Here is a 20,174-nt window from a genome sequence, read left to right on the forward strand (position 1 = left end):
TGGAAAGACAGGGTTGGGGGAGGTTGTGAGCCTGGGAAGGGGGCGGGAGGGGTGGAATTCGTAGGCCTCTCTGCTTCGGTCAGCTGAGCGCCGGCGCGCAGACATCCTTTGATTAAGGAGGGTATTTCTGGGAGTGCAGGCTGTGCAGAAGATCACGGCTGTGCCCTGTGGTGCTGTCAGCAGTGACAGATCCCAGATGGGGCCCGCTACTGTATGGCAGATTGAGTTTCTCAACAGAAAACTCACCCTTCCTCCTAAACGTCTTCAAAAACCTTCTCCGGATACTCCATTCATCCAGGTCGTGTCGTCTGAAATAGAAACAGTCCAATCCCAAAGTTGGTTTTGTGTGCGTGCGTGTGTGTGTGTGTGTGTGTGTGTGTGTGTGTGTGTGTATGTTAGGTTTATGTCCACCACCATCCCCTCCCTTCCTCTCTCTCTCTCTCTCTGCACTTCCTCTCCTTTGTGCATCTTGGACTCCTGAAGGCCACTCAGAGCATAGATGCGGTGAGTCTGGGGGGGGGGGAAGGGGGGGGTCCCTGTTTACCAGACTCAGGGCACCAAGTGGTGGAACCAGCACTGAGGTCCCCCCACATGCACCCGGAAAACAAGGCAATCCTGTGGGTAGAGAGATGCGGGCTAAGGCAGTGGATCGCTAGGGGAAGTCAAGGTGGACCCAATGAGTCACACCCTCTGGAGAGGAGAAGCTGGGGGGCGGGGAGGGCGGGAGATAAAGGAAGAAACTGAAGGAGCCTCGTCCCGACTCCAGCCAGCTTAGCTCTTTGGAGAAGCAGAGTGGAGTCCTAGAAAGGGAGGCTGGGTCTTACCGTTGAGGTCGGTGCCGGTAGAGGATGGGTGGAAGTCTGCAGGAGCCAAGCACCCTCAAGAAGAGGAAGAGCGCACGTTGCAGAGATCTGAACAGCGATCTGAGAGGTCAGACTGGACTCAGGCCTCCTCAAGGTGAGAGGGGACGACGGGTGGAAGCCCAAGTTTCTACACAATACTTTCCCAGCAAATCGTGTTGTGGAAATAGGGACTGACTGCAAACTGTTCTTTAAAAGTGATTTCAGAAATGCCCCAAACTTTGGCTCTGCGGAAGCAACAGAAATTCCTCCCTTTCCTCCGGTCCTACGGTCTTTCTCCGGAAGAGCTGCTCTGGTCAGCTCTGGGCTAAGGGCAGTAGCCAAAGAGAAGGGGAAAGTAGGTTGAGAGCACCGGATTCCGAGCCCAGCAGAGAGCGGTTTCTAGGCCCCACCCACCCTCTCCCCAAGGTTTTCTTAAAAGTGAATCTTGGCGTGGTTTTTGCAGACACCCAGGAGAGGAATCTAGAGAGCGCATTTTGTTCTGTTTTGCTTTAATAGTAAGTAGCATGTCCTGTTAAACACCCTAGTAGCCCCACCCCCACCTCCGCGCTTCTCCCACAACCTCTCTGGGTAAGAGTCTTTCCGGAGCGCCTAGAAAACTAAAAATAACAAGCCATGCTCAAGGTCCGGAGAAGCCACCGGCCACCTCTACAGGATGGGGACGCTGCCCGTGAAAGGTCATCACTTTCTTCGCCCTGACAACCTGACTGCAAAACCCAAGCAGCTGATTCTTCCCTTCCTTTGAGCCCAGGATCCAAGTCCGAAATAGATGGGGAGGCCCCAACCCTAAGGCCATGAGGAAAAAGCGGCTCCTCAGTGACCCGTATGGCCACCGTGACTATCCTTCGAGTAGACTACTTTGGTCGAGTCTAGATGCCACACTTTGAATGCCTTCCAGTTTTCCCCCTCTCGAGTCTAGTTTTTGCAAAGAAATGAGATGGGACCATCAGACTCTGCCTATGTTGCTGCCATCTGGTGTGCGAGCAGTCTCCAACTTGTGCTGAGAAGCACGGCTGCACACACTTAGGGGTAAACCTATGAAGCCAACCCCACCCACCTCCGCCAATGTAGGAGTTCTTCCTCCCCTCCCCTGACAATTCCAGCCTCAACTGTCGGGGAAAAAAAAAAAATCGAAAAACTCTTTATATAAAAAAACAAAACACGCTGAATTTCAAAACCGCTCACCTCCTCTACAAGACAGCTTTTGTTTTCATTGGCCGTGGTGGATGAAAGGAGTTTATTTTGATTTTGTTTTCTTGTACCCACATGTCTTGTAAAAAGGTTCCTGTGCACGGGCCTGCCCCCCCCCCCCGTTGATGACCGCGGGGGCCTTGCTTCCAGACTTCGGTCCCCACCACTTGGTTTTAAGCCCTCGCCTGGAGCCGAGGTGTAATTGTGACCCGCCCTAGCTCCGATCCTCCCGGGGATATGGTTGGCCTGGCCAGACTGAGGCCGGGACCTCCCAAGTGGCGGCCTAGGCTCTCGAGCGTCGAAGTCCGTGCCTCGCAGCCTCCTCCCCCTTTCTTTCCTCTGCGGACTTTGCTAGCTTTTTCCCTTGGCTCTGTACTTTGCTCACCTCCCAGCTCAGAAAGGGTAAATCTTTTCCCCCTTTGTGTTTGCTTTATTTTTGTTTCTTTTCCCTGTCAGGCATCTTATCAGGGCTCGCTTGGTCACCTTCTCATTGAAACCGCAAGTCCAGAGAAGCTAAGTCTTGATGGAAATCTGGGGCAAAGAACTGGGAGCCTCTAGCCGGCCCCCTCCGCGCCGAGGCGCAGTCGGATCCCGGAGCGCTTCTGCGTAGCGTCAGCGCGCCGGGTAATTTACCTTTCCTGCGCGTCTGTCAATATGACTAATTTCCACCCGGGTCAAAAAGCCTTTCTCCGGCAGTCCATCTTGGAGCGCTCTCTTAACGCGGTAGACGGGGGTGGTTGTTTTGTTTCCACCCTAGAAATAAATACTCTTGGGGCGTCCCTGCCAGGGCAACCCTGAGAGGAGCAGGCGAATATACACCGTGTCAATTAAAAGCAGTTTGCCTTGAACTACGAACTGTGATTGGGTTTCAACGACAGCGACTTGCTGGCCTTTTTAATACACATTACCTAACTCGTCCTTGATTCCAGTGCTTTCTTTAGAAACATATTTTTTTTTCCAAGAAGGAAGTAATTATTGCTCCAATTCTTCCCCATTGGGTGCAACTCCCTAATGAAACAGGGCCACAATTCAGGGTGTATTTTAAACATAGGATATGATTGCTAATCTGACCTAGACTATATATCATCCAGGCCATGTTTTCCAATAATTTTTAACCTGCTACCGACCTCTAAGTGCGAACCGTGTTGTGGAGGGGAGTTAGCCGTTCTCACAGAGGCCTCCAACGGAAGGGTGAATGATACTCCAGTGACTGACTCAGTCATCTACAGGCTGAAAGAAAGGAATGGGAAACAAGGACACTCCACGCTGGGGACACCCAGTTAGGTCCCTTAAGCTCTGAAATATTTTTACTTCACTGATACAGGGACCAGGGTGTAACTGGAACTGAAAAGTCCTCAACAGTAAGAACACAACTAATAAAATATTTAACAATTTAACAAACTTGAAAACACACACACACACACACACACACACACACACACACACACACGACTTGGGGAATTTCAGGGGAACCTGAAAACTAGGAAGGGAGGCCTCTGCCAGGGGATGCACCCTGCACCTGGATGCTACCAAGTGCTCAACCTACATGTGTTCCTTAACTATCACACCTGTCTTTGTGATCTCTCTCTCTCTCTCTCTCTCTCTCTCTCTCTCTCTCTCACACACACACACACACACACACACACACACACACACACACACACACACCTTTCCCTCTCTCATCTGCTGGAGCATTTATAGCCTAATGAAAGTATATCCTTTAGGAAAAAGACTGTCTATAAAACGTGAAATATGGAGAACCCCCCGATAGGATGGTCCCACCCAGGGTCTGGCCTGATCCTGGAGGGATTTTTTTTTTTTTTTTAGCACACACACCCTGTTGCTTTCATAATTGCCCTGTTACTTTTGCCGAAGTATGAAAAAAAGATTAGTGACCTCTGTTTATTCCCCATGGGAGGGGATTTCAACCTGAAGACTTATCTTTATTTGTAGGGAAGGCATTTTTTAGTGGGGAAAGGAGTTTTTCCATCATCCTTTGTCACTGATGAAAAACCCTGGCACCATATGTTCCAACAGCTGTGGGGAACCAAGGGCTCCTTCAATTCCCCTTCATTTCCTTCCTACCTCAACTGTTTCCCTCTATTGCTACCTTTTCGGGATCTCAGACCCCTGCTTTCTCCTGGTCATTGTATAAAATCCCTCCTATTGTCCTCTAGAAATCACATAAGCACCTGTTTTGTGGGAAAATGTAACCCGATTTTATGTCTGGGACAGGATCTGCTGATTTACAGAAATGGACAGAGCGGAGTTTATTCCCTGTTTGTTTGTTTGTTTCCACGTACTGTATCTTTAACTAAGACAGTTTCTTTTCAAGTCCTTTTCATTTTGAAATTTGACCTTTGCCACTAGAGCAGTTCAGGTTGTTTACTAGCCAGGACTATACAACATGAAAAACTTTTGGAGACATAAACATCAGAGTGAGCTGCAGGGCCAGTGTCCTTTGGCAGGGTGGATTTGTTTATTTGCACGTTCTTGAGGACCACAGCAGTTCCAAATTAAAATATTTGGGACATGGGAACACTCTTTAATTACCTGGAAGTAATGAAAGTGAATGGTTATCCAGTCTCAAACATTTAGTTGGTTCCTTTGATTTCTGAATTCACCCTTAGTTTTGACGGCTTTGATTCTTCTTTTTTAAAATTTAGCTTTGAGCCAGGCGCATGTTGAGAAGCCTACAATCCAAGCACATGAAAAGTGGATTCAGGAGAATCCCCAAAGGTTGCCAGTCAGGTTGCAGCAAGATCCAGACCAGCCAGGACTGTATAGCAAAGGGCTGTCTCTGAAAACACACACACACACACACACACACACACACTTAGAGCATTATGTCTTCCTTCCCAAGAAGTAGTTGCCCAACTTTTACCCCTTTAGAGTTCTGGCAAAGAGATAAAGTGTACAGCCCATTCTGAGGGGTATAACTGAGTGCTGGTTCTCTGAGAGGAAGCCCTTTGTAGGCAAGACTCTTCAAAAACATTTTTTTTTTCATTACAAAACATCTGGTAGAGACTATCTTTTCAGTTATATTGTACTTGAATTATAGGCTTCTCACTGTGCCTGGCTCAACCCTAAATTTTAATTTTAATGTAGTCTCTCCCTGTGGCACTAAAGACAATCCTTCAAGCCTACCCTTCCAGTATCTTAACTGGAGCTACAAGTGGCTTTAAACAGGATGGTCCTCTGTTTAGAGACATCAGAGATTATGCATTTTTGTCTCATCTAAAATGTTTTTTTTCTCATAAAAGTAGCATTTTTCTGGTCAGATTTTCAACTTAGAACCCATTAAACAAACAAACAAATGTGTATTGTATGTTTTTAGCTCCTAAAGTCTACTCAGATAACAACTAGTCTTCATTATATGATAGGTGCCAAATATGCTACTGTATGTCCCCATGAGATGTTCTTACTTGGTTTTGTTTGTTTGTAAAGATAGGATCCACCTCAGTAATTCAGGCTGACTTTGATCTAAACTTACATGCCTCCTATGACCATCTCCCAAGTGCTGGGATTACATGTCTGCTGCACATTCTTAGCCCGTGATATACATTCCTAATGAAAAGGCATGATGTTCTTGAGAGTCAAAAACATATACAAAATATGCAGGCAAAAATTCTTTCCTGCTATTTTTTCCACCATTGTTCATTGCTTGTGAATCTTCCCTAAGCTTTCTAATACATGAAGAAGCCAAAGAGAGTGTCATTTCTATGGCTCTAGCACTGAAAAATCTCCTTCCTCAGCTACTGGAAGTGGAGGCTTGGAGGGGATCTTTGGAGGCTTGGAAGAGGCTCACAGAAAATACAGTCCAGTCATGGTATAAGATATATCTGGATTGTAATCTAAATTTTACAGCACAAGGGTATATGCAGAAGAACTGATCACACCCCATATTGGATGGTCTTTGCTCTGTGACTGGTACTATACAGCAAGGAAAGAGAGAAAGACACAACTAGAAAGACAGAGACTGTAAATTCCTGTGTAGAGTTGTGGAAGTGGCTTTTTGTATTTTAGTATGGCCCTCCCTCCAACTCAAATGGGTTTTGTTTTTGTGTTGTTCTGGATGCTTAGGATTAAGTCCCAGGCCTTGCACAGGCTAAGTATTCCCTTTCCCAACAATCTATCCCTTCCTCCCTCCAAATTGGAATCAGCTAAATTGCTACGCATCAAATAAGTCATGAATAAATTCTCTCCTATGATAAAAAGAGTTTTGACAATGTTCTCATCTGCAGTTAATTTGCACAGGTTATAAATGGATAGGCAAAGGATTAGATGATGCATATTCACTATAAAATAATCGAGATAAATTCAGCAATGTCATAACCATGCAGACTTTCAGGAGGTTTGCTAGTTACAACTCGACAGAAGTTGACAGAGCTAGAATGATCAGTGGTAAGGGTGGTAAAGCCCTTGCCCAGTGTGCCTGAGACCCTGGGGAAAAAGGGAAAAGCAGAGGTGATTTAGTTTTTATTAAAAGTAAGGAAAATATTCTTGTTTCTCTTAAGGTCCTCTAAATCTTTCTGCTTTTGCAGAACAAACAACATTTTCATCTACATCTATGTGGCCTTGAGGAAAGTTTAAGGGTCTTAGCTCCTGAATCTAACCTAAATGGTGGCTTATCTTTACTGTTGTCTTCGGAGAGGTGTAGCTGGAGAAACATTTTTTTAAAAGAGAGAGAGAAAAAAGAAAGCATGTCATGTGTAGGAAACATTGCAAGAGATGAAGTAGTTCTGTTTCCTGGATGTGGTTTGACTTCCAGTACTGGATCAGAATTATAGTGAAGTTGACTCCAGTCCTTGCCCTTCTTCATTGGGCCAACCTCTATACATTGATGTAACGATATTGGAAACAGTTTCAGTCCCTGGGAAGATTATAGCCATGTGGGGGGCTGCTAAGTATCTACACATTTATTAGTAACAAAAATGTGTCTGCTTTCACTTTGGACTGTCCCCCAACCCTACCTAACAAAAGCACACAGAATTAATGATAACAACAAAGGTTTTTGTTTCCTTTGGGTTTTTAGGTTTTTGCCTGTTGCTCTTAGGGACCCAGGGGCAGAGTTTTGCCTTAGGAGCTGAAGGTAAGCTATCTAGTAAAGTGGACTGGATTTCGGATCATGTATTGTGTCCAACTGATGCCTTGGTGGGACCAAAGGGCATATGATGGTGAAAGGGACCCCAAACCTTCTGCCCTCTTCAGCCCCAAAGCTGTTCATCAGACTAGACGCCAAAGAACCATGTCACTCTAATTAACGTGTGTGTATGTTGGCCAGCATCTTGGCCAGTTTTATGAGGTTTCACTGGCAGGGTCAGAGGGTCTGATGCTAGTCTTCTCCTGAGGATTAAGGATTCTAATGAATCATGTGACTGTGAATAGACCTGGATGAAGGCTGTCTTTAGCAGACTTACTTACCCACCCCCACCCTCAGGCTTTCCACCCTGGAGGTCTCTCTCTTTCTAGTCCCAGAAGGGAGGTCTGGTCTTTAAGGATCAACCAAAGAGGATGCTCTCAGAATTTGTTCTTCTCTTCTGCATCTTGGCACAGACTGTTACAAATATCATATATATGCACTTGTGTGCATATATACATATATACATATAGACTACAGAAGAAAAGAATGGTGTGGACTTGCAGATTTCGTCTGGTTTAGCCACGTCTATCCATATGATAGGTTTGAAGATGCTCCTAGTTCTAGGCCAGCAAGTCTCATTAATTAGTGGAGATGAAAGGGTGGATTCCTCTTCCTTCTGTGGGTAGTTATTTCCAGGGAACTCTTGTTTATTAAAGATAAGTAAAGAGGATGTTTCGGCAGGAACTGTTTTAAGGGGGAGGCAGAATAGAGATTGGATGGGAAGATGGAAACCTAGTGAGGGTCAGATGACTGAGCACCCCATCTCCACCATTTCCTGAACATCTTTATTCTGTTCCAAGACAGCTGTTGGAGCCTGTTGCTTTTTCACACCACAGATACTTCAGGCTGGCTAATGCTTTACCTAGCCAACCTAGGGGAATTGGATCTGTCTCTCCTGGGACTAAGAGAATAGTGTCTCTAAGAAGAAAACAGTTCTAATTCAAAGATACTAGATCTGGTGACAGCACAAGTGCTGGCTTCCTTTAAAGCCTGAAGTCACTCAAGTGGCCATAGAACTATGGGTCCAGAGGGCTGCCAGTCTAAGCCAGCTAGGTACTGATCGGTTGGCCCTGTCTTTTGGCTGGAGAGAGGCTGTAAGCCTGCTTGGGGACTAGAATAGATTAATAAGAAGCCCATTAAAAACTGTAAACAGATGAAATGGCAAGGAGGAGAGCGCTGGAGATTGTTTAGGTGTGAACTGAGGTTTCTGCGTTCGTACTGGGGATGCCTTTGTACACAGTGAGGAGCCCCCAACCCAAGTTGCTCTTGTTTTGCACAGATAGCCCCCACCCTGCTTGCACCATGGGTCTCAGTAGGGGCCGAGGGTGTAGGTGCTTGGGCTTTTTTTTTGGGGGGGGGGGGTGAAGGGGCACTCAGAATCAACAAGACAGGGATGGAAAATCAAAACCATCCAAGGAACCAGCCTTCCATTTCTGAAAAGCTGCGCTCTGGCCCCGGCTTCAGTTTTGAAATACGAATAAATGGAGTCAGATCCCGTACTACACTCCGGGGACAGAGTTTTAATGTAAACGTAAAATATGCTTGTAATAATCACTTGTGGGCCCTGAAGCGCCACTAGAATCTCTGTTTAATTATAGGGCGTGAGAGGAGTATTACCAGCTAATTAAACCCCATCCTATTTGTAATTCCCTCTCTGCTGCTGCCGACTTTTAAATGCGAAATCGCTCTTTCATTTTAATGTTCTTACATATGAATTTTTAAAAACACGAATGAACTGAAGCGAGAAACAGGGTGAAAGGGGGCGGGGCAGAAAGGAAGAAAGAAGGAAAAAAGCCTCAGACTGGTCCAGAGTCAAATGGGCATCCAAAAGAACACAGGCCTGGCCTTCAGTCGGGGGCTGCGGAGAAGCGGCTTCCTCTGGATTCTACTAGGTTTCTACTTCCGCTCTTTTCCAGAAGGAATTCCACCCGGCTCTGGGGCGTGCGTTCAACAAGCCCCTAGGGGGAGAAAGGAAAAGGGTGAAGGCCGGGCTGGTAGTCGCTGCCCGCTGGGCAGCATCTGGAGGCCGGAGCGGGATGCAGGCGAGGGGGATGGAGCGGCGCCGCCGGAGGAAGTGAGCTCATCCCCCAGGGAAGGGGAGGAAGGAGCCTGGGCCATGCGCTTGAGTCTGGGGGTGAAAGAAGCTGCGAGCCCTGGACCTGCGGCCTCGGCTCTCCCAGGAGGCCGGTTTGCCCGGGGCCACGGGTGCTGCCGATCCCTTTGCCTTTGGTCCTTCGTGCTCCCTGAGAGCGGGAGCACACGGTGTATCTTTGGCGCTTCAGGCCTCAGGATGGAAGTTGGAGGTCAGCAAAGCACAGTAGGTTTCTGGCCTACCCAAGCGAGCGAGCGTTCGTTTCTGATTCTGATTCTTCATGCGCATCCCTACCACGCCCTCGCTGTTTTTCTCCTGTAGCTTCGGTTTGCTGTTCGTTCGAACCTGGAGTTATTTGCACGAGAAAACCAATGACTGCCGTCTCGCGCACCTTTGAATAGTGACTGAATACTTGTTAAGATAGAATACACGGTGGGGTCCGTTTTCAAACCTGGTACCAGCTGTACCATCTGCAGGCACCTGTACCATGGCCTGGGGTGCTGCAATGAAGCCTGATGAAGTCCTGTGCTTGTAAGAAGGACTTCAAACTAGTGGGGGAAGAAGCCAGCGGGGGGGGGGGGAACAAAAGCGCCTGTGCCTGTGTCTTCCCTGGCTTCCTCAACTGAATGTGGAGGAGTTGTCTCCAGGCTCTTGAGCACATGCTTGTCTGGAAAGAGGCAGGGAATCGAAAAGGTTGAGAATAATCTCACACTGTATCTATGTGTTCTTCTGCACGGGGGTGAGGGTGGGGTGGGGAGGAAGGTGTTGTGTCTTTATTTCCCCATCCCCCAAGTCGGGGGGGGGATCGCATCTCTCAAGGATGGTTGAGAAGGTGGGAGGTCTGGCTCCCTCTCTTGCCTGAGGTAGGATTTGCTGAGGCCCAAGGTAGGAAAACCAGAACCCCTCTAAGTGTATTGGAGGTAGCGGTATTATTGTCAGAATTTGGGGGCGCGTTTGTCTACAGGGCACTGCCTAGGCAGCTAGGTTTGAGTGCTCTAGATCTAGGGTTGAAAATTTTCCTTCAGTTGAGTGTCTTGGCATTCGGCTTTCATCTCCACCTCTTGAGGAAGCCCCCCACATACTTTTTCTCGGGCCCTTGCTGGCTTTGACAGCCTTTTTTAATAGGATAAAATATTGTTTTCATCTTTTATATACATTCACGCATAAGATGTAGTTGAGGAGTACAGGAAGCAGGGCTTTGCCCCCAGCTGTCACATGGGTCCCCATCTGCCATTAGAGTGCTCATAGTGCGCACCTCCTCTCTGCCTTTCTCTCCCCCTTCCACCCCCATCCCACCCCCACCTTTCCTCTGCCTTCCTGTTCACAACTCCTGGAGCACCACAAAAGGGGCTTAGGGATTCTGGGCCCTTAGGGCTAGCCAGAGCCCCCCCAACCCCCCACCCCCGCCTGCTTGGAAACGCTCCATTTTCCCACAGTATTTCATGTCCATATTACTTTTCACACCCTGTTAGGCAATAATGGCACGGAACCTGCTAAATACTCCCATGCACCAAGCCAGGCCTCCCACAGCACGCCAGATCCCGAGGAGTGTTCATGCAGCCCTTGAAGACTGTTGCTTTCTTCTCTCCTCCTCAGACTGACCACCCTGCCCCAGCTTAATAAAGTGCTGGGCACACAGATCTAGTGACAGTCTTTTTTAAAGGAGGTAGGAATGCCCGGCCATTGAAAGACAGGGCGCGGGGACAGGTGTGGCTTCTCTTAAGAGCTGACATTAGATTGATGACTTGAAATAACAACAGCCCTTGCTTTGGCATGAGATAAACAAATACAGAAATAAACAAATAGGGCCATGCTCCAGTCCTTGTACAGGGCATAGAACCTAAACCTCATTAGTAACAGCTTGTGGATATCCTTTCTCTTCATGGGCACCAGGCCCAGTGGGTAGCACTTGGGCACTAAGGGATTCTAAAGGCACAGAATGCAGTGTCTCCCACCCCTTATTCTGGTTCTTATCTCCTATAACCAGGGGGAGAAATAATTATTTAGATCTCTTTCAGTGGCATTCTGAAAGCCCATCTATGGTGCCTATAGGGCTGGAATGAAACACTATACGCCTCGGTACTAGTCCTCACCTCAGGAAACTGCTGAGTCCACCATCTTAGTAGGTCTGGAGGCCTTTGGGTTTCAGTGGAAGGATTTCAGGAAAGTTAGTGCTCCTCTGCAGCTCCTCTACAACCCCACCTCAGCGCCTCCATCTGGAGGAGTAATAAAGTCTGCCCACCCCCCACCCCCACCTTCAGGACGTAGAGGAAAGGAACTAACTTTTAATGAGTGCCTATTAAGTGTCAAACATTTTACAGGCTCTTGTTGTTTAATCTTCACAAGCTACAGGGGAGGACATTTCTAAATGCTTTATGCCCAAAAGGACTTGGTGGCAGTACAAAAAGAACAGCCCTAGCTAGAGTATGTGCATTCAAAGAAACTCCCAGATTCCTAGGACAGGATGGTTTTCAGAGTAATGTAGTCTGGGCTAAATCTCCTGGCCACAGGGAGAGGAACTTGAAATACCTCCCATGAGTATCTTCTGCATGCTCCCTGGGTGATGGAAATCCTGCCCTAGGCACTGGAAGACTTTTGCGACACATTTTAAACTGCGGTCCCCACATGCCGAATGGCAGAGCCATTTACTCAGATCTCTCATCAACCAGAGGACCCCAGAGTCTAATGGCTCCCCAGAGAGCTACCTCTTTCCTCTTCACCATTTCATTGCGGGTTGGAAATGATAGAAACTCAACTTGGACTTGAGTTTCTGCTCCTGACGATTAAACTGAGTCCAGAGCTCCCTCTTGAGCCCTAAGGGGCAGGAACATCTCAAACCTGGAGAGGTCCATAAGGCAATTAACTTGGCTCTCATGTACAAATGCTACCTTAACTATTTTTTTTTCTCTCACTTGTCAGAGCCAGGAGTTTGTCCAATAAACAGAAGGGATTACCTACTCCAGACTGGAAGAGAGCAGAGTGTGGGATTCTGGAAAAGAAGCCTCAGGAGGTGGTCCTCCCAGACCTGGTTATCTGCAGATTGGCTTGGCAGTTCACATGCAGTAGTAGCTTCAACACATCATAGACATCTTTATCTAAAGGGGGGGGGGAATCTGTGCAGATTGTGCGTTAGGTTCTGAGTTTAAGGAGTCTGTGGAATGTAGAAGGACTGACACAGAACTTTGAAAGCTAGAAAGGAAAGCAAGTGTATTTCTGCCTTCCGGGAGAGGCGGTGTGACCTGGAATTTCTTGAAGGAAATTACGTCCTCTTTTTTTTTCCATCCCTACAAAGATATGGTGGGTCTCTGGACAGATCTGCACTCTCTAGCCATCAACAGCCACTTTGGGGGTTTCTGAAATGAGAATTCATGTAGCCCATGTTGGTTATATGAATGAGGATGATTGGTGAGTGGTGTGTGCATGTGCGTGTGCATGTGCGTGTTCATGTGCGTGTGCATGTGCGTGTGCATGTGTGTGTGTGTGTGTGTGTGTGTGTGTGTGTGTGTGTGTGTGTATGTTGAGGCATGCACCACCACAATGGCCAACCCCACTCTTGTTCTTCACATTCCTGACACTGCTATTGAGGAAAACAAAACAAAACAAAAACAAACAAAAAAAGAGAGAGAGAGAGAAAGAGAGAGAGAGAGAGAGAGAGAGAGAGAGAAGGGAAAGTTGGAGAGCAAATGAGGGACGGGGAGAGGAACCTACTCTCCTTTTCTTCTGTTAGGTCAGACATGAATAGTCCCTGAAGCCAGATTCACCCAGGTTAAGCCATCTCTTTCTCCTTGTGTATAAAAGCGCGCTCTCAACCCTAGTTATTCCTGTAGCACTAAGCCAAACCTGGAGGAGGCTAAATGAGTTCTTATTTAATGGGACTTTATAATCACACGAGGCTATATTAATTCATCTTATAGTTTCTATGGTGAGAAGAGAGAAGATTGTGGTTTATTTGCCTCAGCACACAAATACTGATTCTCTAGCTCAACGGTGACATTAGGCTAACTGGCAGGCAGGTGGGAATGTAGTTCAGGAAGGTTCTCCTTATCATCTGTGGCCGCTTCTGCTGCTTTCTGGCAGTGTTGACAAGGCAGACTGAAGACTCAAAGCCCTGAAACTGGAAGATACTAATTTAAACTCTATCTTCTCTCCTCTCAGATTGGCTTCCCATGGGACCTGCAACTGTCTGGAAACAAAAAAAAAAAAAAAAAAAAAACCAACCCTACCAAAAGGGGGAATTTAAAGGAGAGCAAGAAACCATGAAGACAGAACCGAAAACGCCAGAGTAAAGACTTGCCCAACTGATTTGAAAGCGTGCGTAATTTTGCCCAGCGTACTTTTCTCTGCCTGCTTCCTTGGACCCAATTTCCTTGTTCTTGTTCTGGAAGGTTTTTTGTTTGTTTGTTTGTTTTTGTTTTTGTTTTGTTTGTTTGTTTGTTTTAACTTTGCTTTACTTTGCCCGGGAACTGCATGTTTGCAGACTCCTGCAGGCTCTCTACCCTTGGTAATGGACAGGGAATAGCACCCAGCTGGAGGCTTGGCTGGGGAAAAAAAAAAAACCCTGGCGTCACCCGCTGGTCCAGTCAAGGCACTCCCCTCCGGGTACCGCAGGAGCAGGCAGAGCCACTGCCCTCTGGGCTGCTGGTTACTGGGGTGATCTGGGCCGGAGTGATCTTATTGAATTTATTAATGACCAGAGAGATTTCTTAAGCCAAGTCCCCAGAGAATGAATCCACAATGAGTAAAACAGTTGCCGCTCCCTGGCTCTGGCCAAGGTTGCGAGTTGGGAATCATAGCTTCCTCCAGTTGGAGCACGAGGTGAGCTCACTGGTGGGCTCCGCTCTCTGGGATTTGTGGTCTGAGCTGCTGGAACTTGAACTAATAGTCTACGCTGCAACACGCTGTTGAAGACACTTCTGGTATGTTTCAGGAAACATATTATTATTATTATTATTATTATTATTATTATTATTATTATTATTATATACATATTATTGAGGGTTTTTTTTTCCTTTTTTTTCTTCCGCAACAGACTTAGTGTAAATCTCTACTAATAATGGTACTGTCCTAAAAGCTGGCAGGAGTGTGGACAGATTCGCGCCATTCCTGTAAAACTGATAACTTCTTCGAGAGTCGCTCATCCGACTGGGCAGCTATGGATGGATGTGGGTGGGGTTGGGTCTTGGCTTCTGGACTGACTTGTGTATTCCTTGTCTGTTTCACAAAACAGCAACACTAAAGTACTGCCTCTTGACCACCTATTCTCGCCCCTGTTCAGTTTTTTTCAAGTCTTCAGATAAAATCCGGTATTAGGGTGTGGCCTGCTAGACCCACAGTTCTCCCTGACTCCCTCACCCCTCAGGCCCTCGACTATTAATTATAGTCCTTCCCTGGGACCACACTAACGCAATATGTTTCCAAATGCATTTCCCAATCGTACTGGGTAAGGTTTGATCTTCGAAGAAGTCCGCGCGCGCTCTGGTGCCCCACCACAGGGTGGTCCATGGGAGTTAGGTGCGCAGATTCCTCTTCTCTACCTTCCCTGCCTTCCAGGGCAGGGCAGATGCAAATCCATAACTAGGGAATCTGAGATTAGGAGAGGCCTGGAGTTGAGCTGGCCAAAGGAATCAAGTGGTGACGTGTGCGATGTAGTTCCCCCACCCCCACCCCCCACGCCCGGGATCCCAGGGCTGCATTGAGAAACACAGGCTAAGTGGCGACCCCTAGATCAGAATTGAGCTTCTCTGTCCCCAGCCCTCGCGGAAGAGTTCAAAGACACAGGTATTGTGCTCTTTAGACGTGCACTGCTTCTTAAGGCGTCCCTCTTTGAACACCAGGCCTCCTTTTCAGTTTTTTCTCTTGGTAAGGAAAGTAAACATCTTGTTTGTATTTCCATAGTGGTCAGACCCTAATTATGCATGATTCCAGCAACAAGGCTGCTGCAGCCGGAAGGCGCCGGCCTAGGAAGCCGCCTGGAACTTCACATAGACTTTTTTTTTTCTTTTTTCCATTTTAAACTTTAGACAGTTTGCGGAGAGTCAGGAACCATATAGGCTGAAGGTTAGAAAGGGAACAGACAGAATTCCCTATTTGGAGGGGGGAGGGGAGATAGTTGCCTGAGAAGACAACCAACCAAGCTTGCCACTGCCCCTGTAGGCAAACGCGCACGCACGCTCAGCCTCAAGGACCTAGGTCCACATCTGGTCAGTACCACCATTCAATCAGGACCCCCCTAAGCATGTAAGAGAGTGAGGAAAGGAATCCAGCAACTGAACATGGAAAACATCTTCTTGGTCATGTGAACTTTATTGCGGATCAGGAAGTTATCTAACAGCTGCCCGAACTTCTGATTCCAAGGCTCCAAATGTTGACTGTTTCCCACACCTCCCCACGCGGTGCGGTGCGCTGCCTGCCAACTTGGAGATTTTCAGATCTCCTCTTCTCTTCCCAGCTTCTGCCCACATCTGGCTGGTTGCATTTGGAGATGATTTTCCTTCCTTGAATTCTCCAGACCACAGCTCCCATGCTTACCTGGGCTGATAGTTTCCTTATCCATCCTCCAGGAGGAGAATTCCAAGTCTCCTCCTGCATAGAAAGCTGGGTTGAGGAGGGGTCAGAATGAGGAAGCCATGCTAATGAGGAAGGCTAAGCACACAGGACACACATTCTCTGTAAGCCTTTGATTCGTTCCAGAAAAAAAAAAATCACAGAAAAAATAATTTTAGTTGGTGCCTGAGCCAGACTCATACACTGGGAAACTGACCTTGTTTCCCTAAAAGACCTGACAAAGATCTGAGCACACAGTAGGCTACAGTGATGATCCTTATTGGACTTGGTCAATGGGACTTCTGGGGAAGTAAGGGACGATTGTTATTGTTGAGAGAACAGAAGCAGAGGCCCATGAGGACCCACCAATTTTTGTGCAGTTCATCTCCTGGCCTCATAGGAGAACTGAGGGCATCTCAAGAGGATCCTCTCTCACCTTCCACCTCCCCAAACCCCAGGTCCCCCTAAGTAACTCACATCTAGTATGGAAGGAGCCTGCTCCAGCTGACTGGTTTAGCTGGCAGGACATAACTGTGACCACTGTGTGAATTTTCCGGACCCCAAAAGGTCAGAGGGAACAGAGCCAGTTGGGCCCAAGTCCAAGCATAATCCAGATGTCTAAGAACAGGGACCTCTCCAGAGGCCTGTGTGTAGAAAACCCATTCATCTTGGGTCCAGTGAATTTACTCTGTGGAAGGACAGTCTAAGATATGCCCCAGCGAGGAAGGGAGCCGCTACAGGAAGGCTGACGCAGTCTCCTGGCCATGAAGTTTCTTCCGAATTAAAGGATGTTCTGGTGTGGTCCACCTGAACAGTGTTGTGCCACATGGTTTGTGTCACCAAGCCCTCTGAAAACAAAGTCCTTTACTTTGAGTGATAATCCAACCTCATTTATCCTAAGCAGGATGATGCACACAGCCCGGAAGTGCTTGCTAAGACCCGGAAGCACCTGGAGCTGGCCACTTTCCTCTTTAGGAGACCTTGGCCACCCCAGTGGGTAAAGCCTCAGGTCCCCTGGGACCAGTGTTAGGTGTTTGTGATCCTCCGCTCCTCTTGTCCCACCCACTTCTGGAATCTACACCGTTTGAGGGAAGGGAAATCTCAAGACCCTGGAGCAACCGCTAGTGGAGCTAGTCCTTCGGTTTACTTAAGCTGTCTTAGTCTGCTCTGTGGTGGGGCAGGAGACAAATGGATACTTTATAATAGGAGCCTGATAACTAAAAACTCATCATAGACTATAGAGTAGATATACTAGAGATCTTCGGATGTGATCATAATTCCACACATAATAACATATCACCTGTCCTCCATCCCGCTGTGTGTATCTCTGAGAGAAACTCCCAGAGATCAGGGGTGAGTGCAAGTGGGGGTACAGAGGCTGGGGCGCACCCCTCAGCTCTCTGGGGAACCAGGCTTGGGGGGGGCGCCTAGCTGGCCCTGTGACCCGCCGCTGGCTGTTATAAGAAGAATGTTTCAGATCCAACCTGAGTTTCTTTCCCGTAGCACAGGAAACATCTGGCAAGTTTTCTCCCAGCGTTTGGAAAAGTACTTACTTCTGAACCGGGCTCTAAGGTGTTCTAGGACCCAGACAAACCTAGGTCTGAAGAGGGTGCGTAGGGGTTGGCAAGCCTGCCTGGGTACAAACTGGGGGTGTAACTGGTGGCAGAAACTTGGGTGAAGGACGAATTAAACTCTTAGTCCCGCGTCTGCGCCTTCTGGACTCATTGTTTTAACGTCTGTACTACTTAGCCACAGTTTGAGAAAGAATAATGCCTTTACATTCAGAAAAACTTCAAAGACCTGGGCTTGCTCAATGTGGAGCGCACATGGTAGTCTCCGAAGGCCTTGTCTGCCAAAACATGTTTCTCAGTATTTTTCCTCTTTTCTTCCGATCTCCCACCCCCCACTTTTTTTCCTCCCCCAGATGGGAGGGAACCGCAGGCTCAGGTTACCTAGGGCGGTTTGCCTTCACGTGAGGCAGCTAGGGCTATCCTAAAGCATTTCGGGAACAAAATCTCAACTGAGGATGGCTGGGCTCTCCAAACAAGATGGAGAGGTTGTAAGTTGACCAGAACCCAGAAGGGACTGTGACAGAGTGAATGCATCATCAGATTTATAGATGCTAAAACACAGTGCCCTTTTCCTGCAGACGCACACTTTCCTGTTGGTAACCACTTTAAAAAATAAGGTTAAGATACACTGGCTGCTCTCTTCCCCTTAGCTCATGGCTCTCCATGTAGAAAGTGTTTCCTATTTATCCAGCGACGCTGGACTAACCAAATGAAGACAACAATCTGTTAATACATTTTTCAATTTTTGTCTAAGCAATATCAGTTCAAAACTCTTTAAAACTATTATCTAGATAACTACCCCAACTTTCTTCCTTCCTTTTTTTTTTCTCCCTTCCTTCCTCTCTTCCTTCCTTCCTAAGTTATCCAGCAGAGAGAAGCAGATAGTTGGCTAGAAGTTCAGGTAAATTGCTTCAGGAATTTGATCAAGGAAAATCCCACAACAATATGATTCACTAAACTGATCTGCTTCAACTTCTGACTTTTCTTGCAGAAGCTAAGACACACACACCCCCTCCCAAAAGGCAAAGGTATTTTTGCCCAGGGCACATAGCTAGAGTGGAGCTGGAAACAGCCTCTTTCCCAGACTGACTGTGAGCAGGGCTCACCATCCCATAGCAGCCTGGTGGGAGACATCAGATAGCTTCCTCTCCTTTAGCCCCTTCTATTAAACGGACTCCTTTCAACACCTCTGAAAAAAATGATCTCAGGATATTATCCTTTGGCGAATTTACATGCAGAGTTAGTATTAGAGGCAGGGGTGGGTTCTTAGGACTCACATTTTAAAGAAGATTCATGCTGTCGCCAGGACATGCAGCTTTTCCTAACACAATATTGATGGTGGTGGGGAAGGAACCACAGCACACATGGAGCTGATTAACCACGAATCTTATCAAGTCTTCCAGCTCTCTAGTGGCATATAAGATATACAAGGGGCCAGCGGGCCAATTACCACGCCAGCACTCACAAAACCTGCACTTCAGACCTGGCTTTCCTACCGACCTATTGCATTCAATAGCCAGCCACTTTCTCCAGTTTCAGTCTCTCTAGATATAAGTATACATGTATGTAAATACACATATTAAATACATATGCATTTAAACATAAATATTAATTTTCCATCTAGATGAACTCTTCGGCCCACAAACCCAAATTCTCTCCCCATTTTCTTTGATATTGTATTAATCAATATTTAATAAATCTCATGCTCACATCTGGCGGAAGGTGGAGCGTCTTCTGTGAAGAATTGAGAACAGGAACTGTGAAAGGGTTTTAGGGTGCTTTAGCTCCTTTATCCCACAGATGAGATGCAGGGCCCAAAGAGGCTTCCTCAGGTCACCCAGCTGGAAATCCCAGGTTGGCTTCCTACCCACTATCACATTCTTTCCAGAAATTTATTACAGAAATGGGGCCTACTAGTCTCTGCTGTAAACTTGTGTCAGCACAGGTCACATCTCTCTCTACCTCTACCTGCCACTCCAATAATCTGCAGGCCTTACATGGCTTTCTATTTCATGTTATAAATAATAGATGCAGAAGGTAATGGTTTTATATTCAGGAGGAGCATGAACTTAGAGCAGAAGTCAACCACAGTGCTTTCCACTTGGGATCTTCTTCTTCTTCTTCCTTCTTCTTCTTCCTCCTCCTCCTCCTCCTCCTCCTCCTTCTTCTTCTTCCTCCTCCTCCTCCTCCTTCTTCTCCTCCTCCTCCTCCTTCCTCTTCCTCTTCTCCTTCTCCTCCTTCTCCTCCTTCTTCTTCCTCCTTGTTCTTCCCCCTCTCTCTGTTTCATTTTGAGACAGTGTTTCACTGTATAAACCAGGCTGGCTTGGAACTCACAGATATCCTCTCCCTCCTGGAGTACAGGGATTAAGGATGTGTGCTAGAATTCTATTTCTTTAAATATACTAGCTCTGCTTGTAATTCCAGACCTTTGAACAAAGTTATGGGTTCCCTACTGAGAAGAAGTACAGTAGCAAATCTTTTTTTTTTTTAAGACTGAAGTCTAAGGTAAGATAGATGAAAATCAAGTCAAATAAGAAGGAAAATAAGTAAAACACCATTTATAACAGTATTCGACTGACCCTTCTCCACACACAGCCAACTCCCAAATTACAATACTGGGTGAGGGTGGCAATCAGAGGAGCTAACAAGGTTGACTCACCATAAGGATGATGTCATGTAGCTCCCTTGCTTGGATTGGGGGACTAGCTCCCCTTAGAGCATGGTTTAAGGAACTGTCCTTCAGTTCTTCAGTTCTGTCCTTTCCTACCTACCGT

General features: G+C 47.0%; 1 long non-coding RNA gene across 2 annotated transcripts; it reads left to right on the top strand.

The window, feature by feature from the left end:
• The first annotated feature begins 300 nt into the window (after positions 1 to 300).
• Positions 301 to 14,431, top strand: LOC110336166. Of its 2 annotated transcripts, XR_003842521.1 has the most exons (4): positions 301 to 504; positions 2,508 to 2,675; positions 13,442 to 14,202; positions 14,316 to 14,431. It is a non-coding gene; the product is annotated as an uncharacterized LOC110336166 (long non-coding RNA). The 2 variants fall into 2 exon arrangements; XR_003842522.1 differs by lacking the exons at positions 301 to 504; positions 2,508 to 2,675 and adding an exon at positions 762 to 957.
• Positions 14,432 to 20,174: the final 5,743 nt, after the last annotated feature.

The sequence above is a fragment of the Mus pahari genome, chromosome 19 (assembly GCF_900095145.1).
Source record: "Mus pahari chromosome 19, PAHARI_EIJ_v1.1, whole genome shotgun sequence".
NCBI classification, from domain to species: Eukaryota; Metazoa; Chordata; class Mammalia; order Rodentia; family Muridae; genus Mus; species Mus pahari.